Here is a 13,426-nt window from a genome sequence, read left to right on the forward strand (position 1 = left end):
GATCCTGTTGTGTCGGCTGGTGTAGGCGACGCTCTGGCGCATGCAGTGGCAGAGAACATGCGGGAGGGATTCCTTGTCTTGCCCGCATCTCCGACACCGCTGGTCAGCAGCGACATCCCACGGCCTGGCTCCATTGAGGGGCAGCAGGTTCAGCCTCGCACGGTGCACGAAGCGCCAATCGCAGAAGCGAGTGAAGCGCCCCGTCCTCATGAAGTGGGAACTGCTACGGTCGGCTGCTACGCACTCCATCACTTTCCCCTGGTTAGGCTTTTCGTGGAGATTGTGATCTCGTGCGCGCATAGCGATGCTCCGAAGTGTCCTCACCACTTTCGTGCGCTGCTTCTGCGTGACGGTCACGTCGGCGCGAGTGATGCTGGGGCCCCCCTCCTGCATCTCCCACGTGACCGCCAGGCGCCGGGAAGCCTTGCGAGCCTCCGTCCATACAGACTGAAGCTGCGTTGCCCTAGCTCGGAAGTCTCCCTCCGTCTCCCCTGTCAGGTAGGCAGCGATGTCCTCATCCGTGGCTGGTCGGCGTAGTCTCTTCGTCGTGATGGCAGTAACGGCATGCAGTGCTAGATCTCGCACCTCTAGATCAAGAGAGGAGAGGAGCTTAAATGCATTGTCAATGCGGCAGATGTCGCTCAGCTCCGCTGCGAGGGGGATGCCGACCGAGCCCGATGCTGCGCTGCCGTAGAGGTATTCATTGGCTGCGGTTCCTGGAAGATAAAGGGATTTTTTGATTAGTGGCCGCAGTGCATCGTCGAGGCGCGCCCACTCTGACTTGCCCAACACACCGCACCGCATGGAGAAATTGAGCGCTGGATATACAAATGTTTTCACAGCGTCCAATCTCTGCCAAGGGGCGAGCATTGAGCTAAGCAGGCGGCGGCCGGTGTTGATGGCCTGGTCTACAGTAGCTCTGTCCGGGAAGACGTTGAACCCCACAGGGCGGCCCAGGAACGTCTGGCTTTCAAAATCCTGGATAATTGGGATCTCAGCTCCTGCAATAAAGAAAGGAGTCAGTCTTGTACCAACCGGTGTTTTGCCGCTCAGATGAAGAGTGCGGCACTTCGCTGGGTTAAGCTGTAGTCCCAGCCTAGAAGAAAGGGATTCACCAGTATTAATGCGGGCTTGAAGCATCTCCGGGTCATTGGCCAGGGGGGTGAGGTCATCGGCGTAGGCCAGGATGTTGTGCTGCCTCTCGCCTCCCTGCACAGCACGCAAAACAGGGTCAATGACAAAATTAAACAAGAGCCCGCTCAGTGGGCATCCCTGTCGAATCCCTGCAGAAATGTCGATCGGCCGTGTTGATCCTTCTTGTCCTATGATGGTGGTGGTGTTGTCCCTGTAGAGGTCAGCGACGATCGAACAGAAGTCGCTGCCGGCGCCTGCTCCACGTAGTGCGTCGATGAGGGCGTTGTGGGCGACAGATCCAAAGGCGTTGCTGAAGTCAAGGAACGCCACGCACAGCTCCCCACCGCCACCCCTCGCTGCGTCAAGGCGCTCCTGCAGCACGAAGTTGTGCTCAAACACACCATCGTGCGGCAGGAACCCCTTTTGACAACGAGAGAGCAGCTCGTGTTCAGCGATCCATCGCTGCAGCCGAGTGGCGAGACACCCAGCATACAGCTTTGAAATCGTCGACCCGAGTGCGATGGGGCGCCAGTTCGTGACGTCCTCCGCAGGTCCCTTCTTGTGGATGAGGATGGTCCGGGACTCCTTCCATGCTGGGGGCACTCTCTTGAACTTGAGGCAGGCGTTGAATGCTGCTGTCAGGAAGGCTGCTTCAGGGTCTGTCGTCTTCCAGTGCTGGTAGGTGATTCGGTCGTTGCCGGGCGCGGTGTTCTCACATTTCCTCAGCTTCGTCAGGACCTCCTCTTCGGTGAACTTGTCTAGAGGGAATTCCGTGAGGTCGCTGCTCTTGGCCTTGTTGAGAAGAAGGCTGGTGTCCACCTCCTTGGGGCCCCACATTGCAGTGAAGTGGTTCTCGAGATCCTGTAAAGGAACCGTGCACATAGGCGACTCGCCGTCCACAATCAGGCGTACTGCTCGGCGGCGATTCCTGCGGTAAAGAGACTGGATCTGCTGAGCGTTGTCGGGGTTGGTCGGACGGCGCGGCTTACCTCCGGCCGGAGCCTTTGGCAGCTTTACCGCCTTTCCAACCTCGGTGATGGCCTCCTCCAAGATGGAAAGAAAACCATCCCAACCCTCAGCAGACACAGGCTCACGCAGCAAACACCGGAGGCGCCTGGTGTGGTCGACGAGTATGCCCTCGCACTCCAGTTCATCAGAAAGAGAATCAGTTAGTGCTCCCTGGGTGGCAGTTGCGTCATGGTGGCCGCCGCCGTCGTCGTCTTGAAGCTGCGATGTATTGCTTTCCTCGCTGATTGTTGACAGGTGAGCCTGTAGTCCGTCGCCTGCCTGCAAGGAAGGAGAATCTTGTGAATTCTCCATCTCCCTGCTGCTGTTGGGTGTGCTGCTGGCAGGCACGGGAGTTCCCTGGTCATCCTGCTGGGATGGGGAGGTGGGAAAAATTAGTGCTGGTGTTGCTGCTCTCGTGGTGCTGCTCTCTGGGGGAGGAGAGATGGGGGTGAGCGGTCGTGGCTCTTCCTGGCCCGCTTCCTCCCCATTGGTGTCTTGTTGAGGCGTTGCTGGTGGTGTCCTTGCATCTTGGCTGATGTCCTCTGCTTGTGGGGGCTCTAGATCCGGTGGTCTGGCATCCCGTGATGGTGTCCGTCTTAGTCTTCTCGTCGCCGTTAACGGTGGCACGGGACGAGGCGGTAATCCCTGCATGGCAGTCTGTTTGCGGTGCCACATGTGATGATTTTCCAGCCCTCTTTTCGATGGAAAAGAGAGCTGGCAATCACCGCACTTGTGGCTGTGCAAGTCAGTGCTGGCCACCTCGAGCTTCTCTCCAGTAAGACAGGGATGCGCTTTTGGCCGAGGACCGACCTCTCTGTGGCAGAGAGTGCAAAAATGCGTGACCTGGCTTATGCGCACCCCATGCTCACTTTCAAGATGCCGAGTCAGGGACTGCCGCCTGGACGTCCACAATACCGGGGAGTACGCGGTAGCGCATCCCTCTTCCGTACATCGGAACGTCCTCGCCAGCGGAAAGAACAGCGTAAGGCTGTTCCCATCACGGCGAGGTTGCGATCCGGGCTGTGGCGGTTCTTGATTGTTGGCCGGGCTTGGACTGGTGGACGGCGATCGGACTGGAATGCGGCTTCTGCTGGCGGTGAAGGCGCTGCTTGTCGGGGGCGATGACATCACTTCTAGCGGCGGCGGTCGTCTGGAAGAAATGGCGGGGTGTATCCGCGCGACATAGTGCGATGATGGATTTCCTTCCGCAGAAGAGGTCAGCGCTGCAGCTCCCACGGGGAAAAAGACTATCCAGAAAGAACAGCTAACATACACTAATAATGAGACTGAAAAACCAAAGTGCGCGCAGAAAAAAAAAAAAAAAGAGAATGCTCAACACCAAAAAAAAAAAAAAAAAAAAACAATATGAGAGCCCTCACCAAGCTCGTAGCAAAGCAAAACAAAAGATGGAGCTGAACAGGAGAGAAACACCAGTAAACACCACACACAAATCACCCTCAACACAATACAAGTGAAAAAGAGCAACGCAGCAACTAATAAAAATCGTCACTCAATTACCAGGCAGACGCGGCAAAGAGCCCTCACCAAGCTCAAAGAAAAAAAAAAAAGAGGTTTAACGGGAGCGAGACATGGGAAACACCACACTTGACTGGAAAACGGCTCTTGTCAATGAAATCACATTGCAGGAACCCAATAGATCAGCACCTCAACTAAAATAAAAGGGCACACATGCAAAGAATTCGCACTAAGCTCTCAAAAAAAAAAGAAAAAAAAAAAAAAAAAAACTGGTGGCAATGCAACAAAAAGTAATAAAATAATAATAATTAAAGGCACAACCGGAGAGAAACAGCGGCAGATACTACATGAACAAACCAACAAGGATGGCAAAGAATTTGAACACAAACAAAAAAGTAAAAAAAAAAAAAAAAAAAAAAACTAGCAAAGACGGAAAAAGAAAAAAAAAAGTTTAAGGGCAGAAAGCACTACATGAATAAACCGATTGCAAAGAATGTGAGCACAAACAGAACGGAGAGGTTAAAGAACAAGCAAAAAAAAAAAGAAAAAAAAGGAAAACTAGAAGGACAAAAAAAAAAAACTAGCAAATTAAGCAAAAAGAACACTTGAAGGACAAAAAACACTGCCAGATACTACATAAACAAGCCAACAATGGGGATAGGAAACACTAAATGAACTAGTAAAAAAAGAGAGCTCTCACCAAGCTCTCACAGCAACCGGGAATCCAGGGACAGCAGGGGTTCCAAGAACAGCAGGTCCGGATGGTCCATGAGTCCAGAGGTCCAGGGTCAGCAGGGGGGTCCAGGGTCAGCAGGGGGTCCAGGAACAGCAGGGGGTCCAGGGGTCCAGGATACTACTACACTTTGATCTTAGCCAAAAGGCCGAGAAGCGATAAATTGACAAGGAACTGCAGTTCGATCCCATCAAAAATGTATGCCCAAGTGGTGCCACTTATCGGTTGTTGCAGAAACAGCGTCGGTCCACCGTTTTTTGTTTGTAGCACTTGAGCTATGGTTTACCAAATCTCGACACATCCCTTGAAGGGGATTCTTAATCAAACCATTCTTTATTGCCTCAAATAATGGACTCACATGCAATGACATGCGGAAAAAGTAACCCAAGGTGTCACTGCATGCACGAGGCGCCCAACAATGCAATAAGACAGGCATTGAGAGGATTGCTGTGTTAGGCACATGGATAGCAGTGAGCTCGAATGAAAAAAGTTAGTTGGCCTCATCTTTGAGTTGTGATTGTCCTCCCCCAAAAACCGTGAGTCGCTTAGCTAGTCCCGGAAGTAGTGCAGTACCGGGTAGACCCGTGGCAGAGGTACAGCAAGCCCAGAATGCTCTGCCGCATTACAAAAAATAGTATAATATCAGGGTTACAAATTACAACTGGCAACTGATATCAAGCTGTTAAAACAGTGTTTTCCAGAAATGTTTTGTACATTTGCAAGCAATGCTTTATTGCAGATACCTACTGCTATTAAGGCAAAAGCCTTTATTGCCTCATAGTTGTCGTTAGCAAAAGTGTCACATTTTTGCCACAGCACTTATTGGTCGCGAAGGGAAGACGTCGTGGAGGTGTCGACCAATCACAGAGCAACACCACAGTATGTGCAAATGCATAGCTTATATGTCCATATGTCAATCAATGAGCAGTTACTAATTAAAAAGGAAATAAATAAGTAAATAATTATTTATATGCTATGTCCTGGTTATTGCACTAATTACTCAATATTGGCTAGGTAAACAATTATTACTAATTATTTACAGTTGCGAAAATATAATTACTAATTATTACCACACTGTAAAACCAACCACATTGGCTAGATAAACAATTATTACTAATTATTTATAGTTGCATAGTATACTTACTAATTATTACCACACTCTGTAAAACCAACCACATTGGCTACATAAACAATTATTAATAATTATTTACAGTTGCGTAAATAATTACTACACTCTGTAAAACCAACCACATTGGCTAGGTAAACAATTATTACTAATTATTTACAGTTACGTAAATATAATTACTAATTATTACCACACTGTAAAACCAACCACAATGGCTAGGTAAACTTTTAATACTAATTATTTACATTTGCGTAAATATAATTACCAATTACTTCCACACTCTGCAAAACCAACCACAATGGCTAGGTAAACTATTACTAATTATTTACAGTTGCGAAAATATAATTACTAATTATTACCACACTGTAAAACCAACCACATTGGCTAGATAAACAATTATTACTAATTATTTATAGTTGCATAGTATACTTACTAATTATTACCACACTCTGTAAAACCAACCACATTGGCTACATAAACAATTATTAATAATTATTTACAGTTGCGTAAATAATTACTACACTCTGTAAAACCAACCACATTGGCTAGGTAAACAATTATTACTAATTATTTACAGTTGCGTAAATATAATTACTAATTATTACCACACTGTAAAACCAACCACAATGGCTAGGAAAACTTTTAATACTAATTATTTACATTTGCGTAAATATAATTACCAATTACTTCCACACTCTGCAAAACCAACCACAATGGCTAGGTAAACTATTATTACTAATTATTTACAGTTGCGAAAATATAATTACTAATTATTACCACACTGTAAAACCAACCACATTGGCTAGATAAACAATTATTACTAATTATTTATAGTTGCATAGTGTACTTACTAATTATTACCACACTCTGTAAAACCAACCACATTGGCTACATAAACAATTATTAATAATTATTTACAGTTGCGTAAATAATTACTACACTTTGTAAAACCAACCACATTGGCTAGGTAAACAATTATTACTAATTATTTACAGTTGCGTAAATATAATTACTAATTATTACCACACTGTAAAACCAACCACAATGGCTAGGTAAACTTTTAATACTAATTATTTACATTTGCGTAAATATAATTACCAATTACTTCCACACTCTGCAAAACCAACCACAATGGCTAGGTAAACTATTATTACTAATTATTTACAGTTGCGAAAATATAATTACTAATTATTACCACACTGTAAAACCAACCACATTGGCTAGATAAACAATTATTACTAATTATTTATAGTTGCATAGTGTACTTACTAATTATTACCACACTCTGTAAAACCAACCACATTGGCTACATAAACAATTATTAATAATTATTTACAGTCGTAAATAATTACTACACTCTTTAAAACCAACCACATTGGCTAGGTAAACAATTATTACTAATTATTGACAGTTGCGTGAATATAATTACTAATTATAACCACACTCTGTAAAACCAACCACAATTGCTAGGTAAACTATTATTACTAATTATTTACAGTTGCGAAAATATAATTACTAATTATTACCACACTGTAAAACCAACCACAATGGCTAGGTAAACTTTTAATACTAATTATTTACATTTGCGTAAATATAATTACCAATTACTTCCACACTGTAAAACCAACCACAATGGCTAGGTAAACTATTATTACTAATTATTTACAGTTGCGAAAATATAATTACTAATTATTACCACACTGTAAAACCAACCACATTGGCTAGATAAACAATTATTACTAATTATTTATAGTTGCATAGTATACTTACTAATTATTACCACACTCTGTAAAACCAACCACATTGGCTACATAAACAATTATTAATAATTATTTACAGTTGCGTAAATAATTATTACTAATTATTGACAGTTGCGTGAATATAATTACTAATTATAACCACACTCTGTAAAACCAACCACAATTGCTAGGTAAACTATTATTACTAATTATTTACAGTTGCGTAAATATAATTACTAATTATTACCACACTGTAAAACCAACCACAATGGCTAGGTAAACTTTTATTACTAATTATTTATAGTTGCATAGTATACTTACTAATTATTACCACACTCTGTAAAACCAACCACATTGGCTACATAAACAATTATTAATAATTATTTACAGTTGCGTAAATAATTACTACACTCTGTAAAACCAACCACATTGGCTAGGTAAACAATTATTACTAATTATTTACAGTTGCGTAAATATAATTACTAATTATTACCACACTGTAAAACCAACCACAATGGCTAGGTAAACTTTTAATACTAATTATTTACATTTGCGTAAATATAATTACCAATTACTTCCACACTCTGCAAAACCAACCACAATGGCTAGGTAAACTATTACTAATTATTTACAGTTGCGAAAATATAATTACTAATTATTACCACACTGTAAAACCAACCACATTGGCTAGATAAACAATTATTACTAATTATTTATAGTTGCATAGTATACTTACTAATTATTACCACACTCTGTAAAACCAACCACATTGGCTACATAAACAATTATTAATAATTATTTACAGTTGCGTAAATAATTACTACACTCTGTAAAACCAACCACATTGGCTAGGTAAACAATTATTACTAATTATTTACAGTTGCGTAAATATAATTACTAATTATTACCACACTGTAAAACCAACCACAATGGCTAGGTAAACTTTTAATACTAATTATTTACATTTGCGTAAATATAATTACCAATTACTTCCACACTCTGCAAAACCAACCACAATGGCTAGGTAAACTATTATTACTAATTATTTACAGTTGCGAAAATATAATTACTAATTATTACCACACTGTAAAACCAACCACATTGGCTAGATAAACAATTATTACTAATTATTTATAGTTGCATAGTGTACTTACTAATTATTACCACACTCTGTAAAACCAACCACATTGGCTACATAAACAATTATTAATAATTATTTACAGTCGTAAATAATTACTACACTCTTTAAAACCAACCATATTGGCTAGGTAAACAATTATTACTAATTATTGACAGTTGCGTGAATATAATTACTAATTATAACCACACTCTGTAAAACCAACCACAATTGCTAGGTAAACTGTTATTACTAATTATTTACAGTTGCGTAAATATAATTACTAATTATTACCACACTGTAAAACCAACCACAATGGCTAGGTAAACTTTTAATACTAATTATTTACATTTGCGTAAATATAATTACCAATTACTTCCACACTGTAAAACCAACCACAATGGCTAGGTAAACTATTATTACTAATTATTTACAGTTGCGAAAATATAATTACTAATTATTACCACACTGTAAAACCAACCACATTGGCTAGATAAACAATTATTACTAATTATTTATAGTTGCATAGTATACTTACTAATTATTACCACACTCTGTAAAACCAACCACATTGGCTACATAAACAATTATTAATAATTATTTACAGTTGCGTAAATAATTATTACTAATTATTGACAGTTGCGTGAATATAATTACTAATTATAACCACACTCTGTAAAACCAACCACAATTGCTAGGTAAACTATTATTACTAATTATTTACAGTTGCGTAAATATAATTACTAATTATTACCACACTGTAAAACCAACCACAATGGCTAGGTAAACTTTTATTACTAATTATTTATAGTTGCATAGTATACTTACTAATTATTACCACACTCTGTAAAACCAACCACATTGGCTACATAAACAATTATTAATAATTATTTACAGTTGCGTAAATAATTACTACACTCTGTAAAACCAACCACATAACAGTAAAAGTCGGAAAAAAAAGTCGGAAAAAAAAGTCGGAAAAAAAAGTCGGAAAAAAAAGTCGGAAAAAAAAGTCGGAAAAAAAAGTCGGAAAAAAAAAGTCCAAAAATTTCTAGAACAAAACAAAGCAGTTTTTCTGTTTTTTTTCAATTGTGCCTTCTCCCCCCAAAAGGGGGAGATGCTGGGCCGGTCCCGGAAGTAGTGCAGTACCGGGTCGACCCGTGGCGGAGTTGGAGCAAGCCCCGAACACTCCGCCGCGCTACAAAAATCAGTTTAATATCATGGGTACAATTAGAACCCGTAACAGATATTAAGCTGTTAAGAACAGAGTGTTTTTCAGAAATGTTTTGTACATTTCCTAGCAGTTTTATTGCAGACACCTACTGTTGTTGTTCATTCCTTTTTAGGGGAAATCTCATCTGTAAAGTTTTATTCCTGCTGTGGGGTGAGTGTATTGTTGTGCATGTAGGAAGTCTTTCTAACTCGAGCTGCTGAAGTCCACCGAAGTGCGAGCCCTTCAATTTGCAGCTACGTGTTTAGCATAGACTTCACGAGAAGCTGCGATGGTATCGCTCACCGCCAGCTTCTTGAAGAGACGCATGTAGCGTTTGCTACAGAGGCGCCTCATCACTTTGTCATTGTTGGGGTCCCAGGAGCCCAGGGCCCCAACAACGACTGCCTCAATGCTGACCCGCTGGAATTTCCGGAGCAGGTATTGGCGAACGGGTTCGTACTTGGCGACCTTACTCTCCCGTGCAGCATCGAAGGCGGTTTTGCGATTGTCAAAGGGGCATGTGACATCAATGACAATCGCCGTTTCCCCGCGCGCCAGAACAAGATCTGGGCGGAGGTTCGTGTCACCCACGGGCCGGTTCTCATGGGTGACGGTGAATCGCTTCTCAGCGGCTGTCTTCAGCCGGTCGACGATCCTGTTGTGTCGGCTGGTGTAGGCGACGCTCTGGCGCATGCAGTGGCAGAGAACATGCGGGAGGGATTCCTTGTCTTGCCCGCATCTCCGACACCGCTGGTCAGCAGCGACATCCCACGGCCTGGCTCCATTGAGGGGCAGCAGGTTCAGCCTCGCACGGTGCACGAAGCGCCAATCGCAGAAGCGAGTGAAGCGCCCCGTCCTCATGAAGTGGGAACTGCTACGGTCGGCTGCTACGCACTCCATCACTTTCCCCTGGTTAGGCTTTTCGTGGAGATTGTGATCTCGTGCGCGCATAGCGATGCTCCGAAGTGTCCTCACCACTTTCGTGCGCTGCTTCTGCGTGACGGTCACGTCGGCGCGAGTGATGCTGGGGCCCCCCTCCTGCATCTCCCACGTGACCGCCAGGCGCCGGGAAGCCTTGCGAGCCTCCGTCCATACAGACTGAAGCTGCGTTGCCCTAGCTCGGAAGTCTCCCTCCGTCTCCCCTGTCAGGTAGGCAGCGATGTCCTCATCCGTGGCTGGTCGGCGTAGTCTCTTCGTCGTGATGGCAGTAACGGCATGCAGTGCTAGATCTCGCACCTCTAGATCAAGAGAGGAGAGGAGCTTAAATGCATTGTCAATGCGGCAGATGTCGCTCAGCTCCGCTGCGAGGGGGATGCCGACCGAGCCCGATGCTGCGCTGCCGTAGAGGTATTCATTGGCTGCGGTTCCTGGAAGATAAAGGGATTTTTTGATTAGTGGCCGCAGTGCATCGTCGAGGCGCGCCCACTCTGACTTGCCCAACACACCGCACCGCATGGAGAAATTGAGCGCTGGATATACAAATGTTTTCACAGCGTCCAATCTCTGCCAAGGGGCGAGCATTGAGCTAAGCAGGCGGCGGCCGGTGTTGATGGCCTGGTCTACAGTAGCTCTGTCCGGGAAGACGTTGAACCCCACAGGGCGGCCCAGGAACGTCTGGCTTTCAAAATCCTGGATAATTGGGATCTCAGCTCCTGCAATAAAGAAAGGAGTCAGTCTTGTACCAACCGGTGTTTTGCCGCTCAGATGAAGAGTGCGGCACTTCGCTGGGTTAAGCTGTAGTCCCAGCCTAGAAGAAAGGGATTCACCAGTATTAATGCGGGCTTGAAGCATCTCCGGGTCATTGGCCAGGGGGGTGAGGTCATCGGCGTAGGCCAGGATGTTGTGCTGCCTCTCGCCTCCCTGCACAGCACGCAAAACAGGGTCAATGACAAAATTAAACAAGAGCCCGCTCAGTGGGCATCCCTGTCGAATCCCTGCAGAAATGTCGATCGGCCGTGTTGATCCTTCTTGTCCTATGATGGTGGTGGTGTTGTCCCTGTAGAGGTCAGCGACGATCGAACAGAAGTCGCTGCCGGCGCCTGCTCCACGTAGTGCGTCGATGAGGGCGTTGTGGGCGACAGATCCAAAGGCGTTGCTGAAGTCAAGGAACGCCACGCACAGCTCCCCACCGCCACCCCTCGCTGCGTCAAGGCGCTCCTGCAGCACGAAGTTGTGCTCAAACACACCATCGTGCGGCAGGAACCCCTTTTGACAACGAGAGAGCAGCTCGTGTTCAGCGATCCATCGCTGCAGCCGAGTGGCGAGACACCCAGCATACAGCTTTGAAATCGTCGACCCGAGTGCGATGGGGCGCCAGTTCGTGACGTCCTCCGCAGGTCCCTTCTTGTGGATGAGGATGGTCCGGGACTCCTTCCATGCTGGGGGCACTCTCTTGAACTTGAGGCAGGCGTTGAATGCTGCTGTCAGGAAGGCTGCTTCAGGGTCTGTCGTCTTCCAGTGCTGGTAGGTGATTCGGTCGTTGCCGGGCGCGGTGTTCTCACATTTCCTCAGCTTCGTCAGGACCTCCTCTTCGGTGAACTTGTCTAGAGGGAATTCCGTGAGGTCGCTGCTCTTGGCCTTGTTGAGAAGAAGGCTGGTGTCCACCTCCTTGGGGCCCCACATTGCAGTGAAGTGGTTCTCGAGATCCTGTAAAGGAACCGTGCACATAGGCGACTCGCCGTCCACAATCAGGCGTACTGCTCGGCGGCGATTCCTGCGGTAAAGAGACTGGATCTGCTGAGCGTTGTCGGGGTTGGTCGGACGGCGCGGCTTACCTCCGGCCGGAGCCTTTGGCAGCTTTACCGCCTTTCCAACCTCGGTGATGGCCTCCTCCAAGATGGAAAGAAAACCATCCCAACCCTCAGCAGACACAGGCTCACGCAGCAAACACCGGAGGCGCCTGGTGTGGTCGACGAGTATGCCCTCGCACTCCAGTTCATCAGAAAGAGAATCAGTTAGTGCTCCCTGGGTGGCAGTTGCGTCATGGTGGCCGCCGCCGTCGTCGTCTTGAAGCTGCGATGTATTGCTTTCCTCGCTGATTGTTGACAGGTGAGCCTGTAGTCCGTCGCCTGCCTGCAAGGAAGGAGAATCTTGTGAATTCTCCATCTCCCTGCTGCTGTTGGGTGTGCTGCTGGCAGGCACGGGAGTTCCCTGGTCATCCTGCTGGGATGGGGAGGTGGGAAAAATTAGTGCTGGTGTTGCTGCTCTCGTGGTGCTGCTCTCTGGGGGAGGAGAGATGGGGGTGAGCGGTCGTGGCTCTTCCTGGCCCGCTTCCTCCCCATTGGTGTCTTGTTGAGGCGTTGCTGGTGGTGTCCTTGCATCTTGGCTGATGTCCTCTGCTTGTGGGGGCTCTAGATCCGGTGGTCTGGCATCCCGTGATGGTGTCCGTCTTAGTCTTCTCGTCGCCGTTAACGGTGGCACGGGACGAGGCGGTAATCCCTGCATGGCAGTCTGTTTGCGGTGCCACATGTGATGATTTTCCAGCCCTCTTTTCGATGGAAAAGAGAGCTGGCAATCACCGCACTTGTGGCTGTGCAAGTCAGTGCTGGCCACCTCGAGCTTCTCTCCAGTAAGACAGGGATGCGCTTTTGGCCGAGGACCGACCTCTCTGTGGCAGAGAGTGCAAAAATGCGTGACCTGGCTTATGCGCACCCCATGCTCACTTTCAAGATGCCGAGTCAGGGACTGCCGCCTGGACGTCCACAATACCGGGGAGTACGCGGTAGCGCATCCCTCTTCCGTACATCGGAACGTCCTCGCCAGCGGAAAGAACAGCGTAAGGCTGTTCCCATCACGGCGAGGTTGCGATCCGGGCTGTGGCGGTTCTTGATTGTTGGCCGGGCTTGGACTGGTGGACGGCGATCGGACTGGAATGCGGCTT

General features: G+C 46.1%; 2 pseudogenes; both read right to left on the minus strand.

Moving 5' to 3' along the window:
- Nucleotides 1-4,890: 4,890 nt before the first annotated feature.
- LOC146171289 (U2 spliceosomal RNA) lies at nt 4,891-5,061 on the minus strand (annotated as a pseudogene).
- Nucleotides 5,062-9,448: 4,387 nt separating this feature from the next.
- On the minus strand, nt 9,449-9,621 carry LOC146171290 (U2 spliceosomal RNA; annotated as a pseudogene).
- Between the last annotated feature and the right edge of the window lie 3,805 nt (nt 9,622-13,426).

This window comes from Amblyomma maculatum, unplaced genomic scaffold (assembly GCF_055883805.1).
Source record: "Amblyomma maculatum isolate TAMU_Amacu unplaced genomic scaffold, ASM5588380v1 scaffold_23, whole genome shotgun sequence".
In the NCBI taxonomy this organism is placed as follows: domain Eukaryota; kingdom Metazoa; phylum Arthropoda; class Arachnida; order Ixodida; family Ixodidae; genus Amblyomma; species Amblyomma maculatum.